Source organism: Silene latifolia, chromosome 2, assembly GCF_048544455.1.
Source record: "Silene latifolia isolate original U9 population chromosome 2, ASM4854445v1, whole genome shotgun sequence".
Classification (NCBI taxonomy): Eukaryota; Viridiplantae; Streptophyta; class Magnoliopsida; order Caryophyllales; family Caryophyllaceae; genus Silene; species Silene latifolia.
Genome location: NC_133527.1, coordinates 117,543,890 through 117,551,083, shown reverse-complemented (window position 1 = coordinate 117,551,083; position 7,194 = coordinate 117,543,890). Strand labels below are relative to the sequence as shown.

Sequence of the window (7,194 nt, the reverse complement as noted above, 5' to 3'; positions counted from 1 at the left end):
ATCTGACCCTACAAGTACTTTCCTGTCAGGGAATTCTGGATCTAATATGACTTCTCCTGTTTCCATTTGTGATTGTGCTACATATTCTTCCCTGACTTTGAGGGTTTCAAAGCCTGAGTGTAACATTCCTGAGCCGTCCTTTGTTCTCCTCTGATGGTGGTTATCCCCCATTATGTTGGAATTTTCACGCATTGATGGTACGTTGATGGGATTGCTTTGACATTGTGGATCCATGGTCTGCCCTGGATTACATTATATGAGGATAGGCAATCCATTACTCCAAATCTCTCATATGAAGCCACGCCTTCCACATAGGTAGGCAGGCTGATTTCTCCCAAGGTGTTCTTTGTTTCTCCACTGAATCCAACCAGGACACTGGATTTCTTGATGATCTTCCCTTCGTCTATCTTCATAGCTTTAAGGACGTCAAGCATCACCAGGTTGATTGAACTGCCTCCGTCTATCAGGATTCTTGATACCTTTGCTGTGCCGATTTGCATGGTGATTACCAGGCTGTCATGATGTAGATCTGATATTCCTTGCAGGTCTGAGTCATCAAAGGTAATAGCGGGCAATGACTTGGGCCTGGAAGGAGGTTGAAGTCTGGCTTCCCTGGATATTCTTTTGGCAGCTGAGCTGGTCAGACCACAGATTTCTGATCCTCCATTTATGAATTTGACTTCATAGATGGGGGGAGGAGGAGGAGGGTCTCTGCTATTTCCTGGATCTCTCTTGTTTTGTTCTTCATTTTTGTTCTTTGGCTGTTGGATTAAGTCTTTCAAGTAGCCTTTCTTTAGAAGATATGCCACCTGTTTCCTGAGCTGGATGCATTCTTCTGTGGTGTGTCCGATGTCCTGATGGAAGTCACACCATCTTGTTGGATCTTTCCTGGGGTTGTCGGATTTCTTTGGCCATCTAACTGTATCTCCCAGGTTTTCCAGGCGTTTGATTAATCCTGCAGTATTAATAGAGAAGTTATATTCAGGAATAGTTGGGAGGTTAGAAAGGTTACCTTTATGTTCTTGTGCCATATTGACTTGGATCGTTCGGCCTGGAATAGGGTGCCGATCCGGGATTGCTTCCTTTTCTGGTAGGAACTTTTCTGTTAGTGTGTCCATAGCCTTGCTTTCCTCCGGATGAGTTCGCTCAAGTTGAGGTCTTCTTCCAATCGACATGCTCTAAAGCGATGGATTGAACAGTGGCAAAGGTTGGACATGCTTTCTTGGTCGATCCGCATAGATGTCACATGTCAGGCAGGACTCCTTGCCTAAATGCTTCTCGCATTGTTTTTCTTCATCGCATCCGGGAATGGCCACCTTTTCTTTGACAAACCGGCCAGGAATTCTTTGAGAGATTCTTCAGGAAGTTGCTTTACCCTGAATAGGTTCTTCGGGTCTCTTGGCCATATCTCGCTACTTGCGAATTGTTGATTGAAGGCATTGATCAATTCTGCAAAATTCTTGATACCTCCATTTGGGAGATTGATGAACCATTGTAATGTTGCTCCGGTCAGGGTTGTACCAAAGCCTTTGCACATGCAGACTTGCTCGAGTTCACGGGTATTGAGGCGACCAACATTTTTTGTTTGAATATGGCAACATGATTTTGTGAATCGGAGGTTCCATCATAAGTTCTCATGGATGGAACAATAAATTTCTTGGGAAGATCAATCTTTGCAATTTCATCTGCAAAGGGTGAATCTGCAAAGTTGTCAACTTCTACTTGATCCACGTGGTCCGGCACTCGGGTATATTTTCTATTTTGTTGTGGAGTTTTTGGATTTCTTGAAGCATAGCCATCATTATTCTTTGCATCGTTTTGTTTGTCTCATCATTGGGAATGGTCGGAGTCTTAGGATAATGTATCCTTCTCCGGGGTTCCAAAATTAGAGAAGTCTATATTTTTGATAATGGATGAGAATGGGGTTCTGGTTCAAATCGGTCCTGGAACCCGAAGCCCCGATTTTCCAATTTCTTTTTCAGGCTAGACTCGATTCCTTGACCTATTGATTTGCTTCACCGAGCCGCCTTCTCTTGGATTGTTTCCAATTCTTTGATCTTGGCCAGGGCAGCCGCTAATTGTTGTTCTGCGGTGAGTTCTACCATTTTTGTGTGTGAATATTAAATGAAAGATGATAAGGAGAATTTTATTGGTTGAAGAACTAGATGCCCCACGGTGGGCGCCAATTGTTTTAGCAGAATTTTCCTGGAAGGATCCGGCTTGATTATATAGTAATCAGGGTATCTAGTTCTATATGACTGGAATAATACGAGTAAATAACAAAGGAAGATTTAAGTATAAGGAATAACGTTTTTATTATCTTGATAAACCGAGTACAATATTGTATGTATATCTGAATATTCAAGAATAAAAAGAGATAAAGTGTAAATTAATTGACTAAGATTGAATGCCTTTACAATTGTTAGATTCTGCTATTTATAGTTCTACAAATGCTACCGTTGCCTTTTTCTTCAACGTCTTTCTCCATTATAGGAGCATTCTTAGGATTAATAGGGCATGCTCCCTATTTACTCGCTTGACCCGTTCCAATCTTAACCAATTTATAGCCTTTCCTCTTCTTTCCGTTCACATTCATAGATTATATAGTTTTAAGTTTGGACTTGGTCTTCCTTGAGAATAGGGCACGGTTATTTGACTTATACAATTATATTTCTTGTTTTATCTTCTTAATCCAAACCTACTTCAATACTCGCCAAGCTATTCCATACCGACCATCGGCTCTTCTTCCAGGATTTAGTGGCCTCGCTTGTTATAATATTTCTCAACAGCTAGATAATGATTAGATTTGTCCGGTCCTCGTCTTAATCAATCAGCCTTGTTAAGTCAGGCCAGGTTATGGTCAGACCAGGCTAAACTGGGCCTAACAATTATTATTATTATTATTATTATTATTATTATTATTATTATTATTATTATTATTATTATTATTATTATTATTATTATTATTATTATTATTATTATTATTATTATTATTATTATTATTATTATTATTATTATTATTATTATTATTATTATTATTATTATTATTATTATTATTATTATTATTATTATTATTATTATTATTATTATTATTATTACTATTATTATTATTATTATTAAGTTACCTTAAACTTGTCAGACTGCCTATAAGCGATATAGCTATCCCAATGGTCCTGACTGAAATACGGATACTTCTTTTTTGGTGGGTTCTTGTTCATCTCCCCGGTTTCCTTGTTGAACAAGTGGTTCTCAACCATCTTTAACTTCCAAGATCTGAGGGCTTCCCCTGTCTTTTTTAGGTACTTATCATACATTTCGGGGACAACGTAAGCTAACTACATATATGATGAGCATAGTTAGTACAAGTGTTTCGGCTAATACACATACCAAGTAGTAACTTAATTTCAGCTAAAACATTTATTATTGTATATACATACCTTTATTCTGTTTATTAGCATGGTGTTCCATATTTGACTCAGTTCACAGATACGCAGCGTACCGAGAGGCACATATTGTCTTACACAACAACCAATCCAACTCGCAAAATACCCGGCATACTCACCATATATATGGCACCCCCGTATCTTTATCCCATTGTAAAGGATTAGGTATCTTTGAATTCATTGCTTCTAGGGAAACTGATATAGGATTTATTTGCACCGAAATTCCCCTTTTCTTCTACGCATTTTGACTCATATCGAGTCGGTTTCATGTGCCTTTCCTTGCATTTTGTGCCCAATCCCCGTACTTGTGATTTTGTGTATCCCTTTGCAGGAACCGAGTCGAGTATAGAGGAATTGGGGCAAGAAAGGCATTCCTTTGCCTTTACATGAAGAAAAGGGAGATGAGGAGCTGAGGACGATCCTCTGCCGGCAGGCCGGCAGCCGGTCCACCGGCAGGGGATAGTGCTGTGAGGAGAAAAGAAGGAAAACAAGCTAGGAGATGTTCTCTGCCGGCAGGCCGGCAGCCGGCCCACCGGCAGGGAACACAAGTCCAACACTTAGGACTTTTTGAAGAAGTTTTTGGGCAAGATTTTGTAGAACGCGCTGCCGGCATAGTCAGCCGGCAGCCGGGCAACCGGCAGAGGGCAGCCCTTCATGAAGAAATGGAAGAAAATTTCAAGAAGAAGAATTCTCTGCCGGCAGGCCGGCAGCCGGCCCACCGGCAGAGAATTACGCAACCTTTATTTTCCTAAGTTTTTGAAGAACGCGCTGCCGGCACAGGAGGCCGGCAGCCGGCCCGCCGGCACAGGAACTTGCAGCACGCAAAATGGGCTTTTTCTCTTTTCCTCCCTTAATCCAATGATAGCCTATAAATACCCCCTCCTTAAACCCTTTGTACACACAACCCTAGATCTGAAAAACCTTCCATATTTATTGTAATCTTTCCTTAATCAAGTTCTAATCTTTCAATAATTATTATTAATATTTAGTAAGCATTAGTTAGTTCAAGTAATTGTCAATTGTTTACACTTGTTTGTTGAAGATTGTATTGGGAATTTTGAAGGGTTTTCCTTCTTATTATTCAATCAAGCAATCATCTTTCCTTGTGTTGGTATATTTCCTCTCTTGTTCACTTGTTAATCATTTGTTTACATTTTTTCTTGTCTTTCATAATTGTTATAATAATCATCATGTCTTCTCTTTATGTTATTTGTTCTTCTTCTCTTATTAGCATGATTATCTTCAATATGAGTGAGTAGATACCCTTCTAGGGTTTAGTGGGAGTCTATATGGAATTTATGGGCATGATTGTATGATTATTTGGGTCTTTGGTGAATTGTTTATCTTTCTTGTTCATGCACACAAGGTGTTTGATGAATCGCATGAGTGAAAGTTTATGCCTTTTTTCATTATTGCTTAATTCCCCCATTGAATGAAAGTTTGTGGTGGTCTTGTTGTATGTTTAAGAGAAGTGTGATACTTGACGAGAGTTAGTTGTCACCTTCGGGATAATCAAGACATTGATTTTAAATCTTAGGATAAACTCCTATCATTGACCCCTTGATTCATCATGTTTGCCCTTAAACCATTTAGATGACCCCGAAAGCCCTAGCTTTTAATTAATCGTATTCATTTTCATCAACTTGTTTGTTCAATTGCTCTAGTAATTAAAACCAAAACCCCTTCTTTTATTATTGATTAAACTTGACTCTAAGTTGAACCTAGTAGCAACCCCCGCCATCTTCGTGTTCGATCCCGACTAAATACTACATTTAATTGGGTTTTACAAATAGTTTTGATAGAGGGAAACCGCGACAAATCTCTTGTTATCAAATGGCGCCGTTGCCAGGGATGGCGTTAGGTTATGCTTAGTTTTATTTAGAGTCTTTGCTTTAGTCTTATCTCAATTGTTAGTTTGTTTTAGTAGTTGTGTGTTCTTTGTAGAGTGTGTGTGTTCTTTGTAGAGTCTGTGATTTCTTGCCTTCCCCTAGTGTGTAAAAACACTAGGAGACTAACGATTTGTCAAGTGCATGCCTCGAAGAAACCACCAAGCTCTTCTCTTCAACTCCGACCCCGAAAGGCTTTTTATAACCATGAGGACAAGGACCCTTGAGAAAGTTAGGAATAGTTCCCCTCAAGCAAGCTTGGACCAACCAAATCCACACATCCCACAAAATATTGATACCACAACCACACTTCAACCAAACCTCACAATTGAGACTTTACTAGAAAACCCCTTTCATACCTTCCCTAATTATAATAGCCCACCTCAAACACCACCACATCAAGAACCAAACCCACCACCACAAATGGCTCTTAGAGATCATAACCGGCCTAACCATAATGATTCATGTAACCCTATCAATTTTGGCACCTTGGCCCCAAACAACTTTGAAATGCATCCCGCCCAAGTTGGGTTAATTGAGAAGGACTTGTTCGGGGGGCATATTGAAGAGGATGCCCATGCTCATCTCCGGAAGTTTAAAAGAAAAGTTTCAATGATGCAGAAGAATGGGGTGTCCGAAGACACCTTGAGAATGATGTTGTTCCCGTTTTCATTGACGGGCAAAGCGGACCGATGGTTGAACATCCACCCACCGGATAGTTTCACTACTTGGGATGCTTTGGCTAAAGCATTCATGGCCAAGTATTACCCTTCCTCCAAGACCGCGATGCTCCGTAATGAGATCCATACGTTCCAACAAGAGGATGGGGAGTCTTTGGGTGAAGCTTGGGACCGTTATCAAGACTTGATAGCGAGTTGCCCCCACCATGGGATACCGGAATGGTACATCACTCAAACATTCTTCCAAACTTTACTACCAAGAACTAAGGAGATGGTAAATGCCTCCGCGGGGGGAGGTTTTTACCACTTGAGTGATGAAGAGGGCACGGCATTGATCAAGAAAATGGTAGATTCGGAGGCAAACTATGATTCTAGAGGGAACATGCTACGAAGGAATGGGAAATTTCCTAAGGAAAATGCCTCCAACTCCGAGACAAATGGCAAGCTTGACTTACTCACTAAACAATTTGAGAAGTTTTCAAGAAATCAAGTGAATCAAGCCGCAACCTCATATGGGGCACCCATGGAAGAAGTGGCTCAAGTCTCAAGTTGTGAACTTTGTGGAGGAAGTGGTCATACTTATGACTTGTGTGGCAACAATTACAATGGGGTCTATGAAGAGAATGTTCAAGAGGTTAACGCTTTTCAAGCCTTTAACAACAATTCAAGACCCACAAGACCACCTTACAACAACCCAAATGTCTACAATCCAAATACCAATTTCTACCACCCCGGTTTGAGGAACCACCCCAACTTTAGTTACAAAAGCACCAATGTTCAAAACCCACAACACCTTCAACCACAAGCCCCAACCAACCCACCCAGTTTTGCTCAACAAAGGGGAATATTCCCTAACCCAAGACCTAATCCCGGAAATCAAAACCAATGGCAAAACAACAATCAAAACCAAAGTTATGGGAACCAAGCACAAGGATACCAATATTTTGGTGGAAATCAAGGCAACCAAGGGTTTTACCAAGGGAATCAAGTGAATCAAGCGAACCAAGGGTTTGGGCAAGGGTATGTTCAAGGGTTTCAAGAGCAAGGTCAAGGATCAAACTTCAACAACAACGGTCCTAGAGCTAACTTTCAAGTGGGGCAAAACAACAACCAAGGTCCCAATGCTCGGTATGACTATGGGTTCCCTTTACCCATAGCCAACCAACCTCATCAAGAACCCCAAGG

General features: G+C 40.6%; 1 non-coding gene across 1 annotated transcript; it reads right to left on the bottom strand.

The window, feature by feature from the left end:
* Positions 1 to 6,115: 6,115 nt before the first annotated feature.
* Positions 6,116 to 6,222, bottom strand: LOC141644908 (small nucleolar RNA R71). The gene has a single exon (XR_012544509.1). It is a non-coding gene; the product is annotated as a small nucleolar RNA R71 (small nucleolar RNA).
* Positions 6,223 to 7,194: the final 972 nt, after the last annotated feature.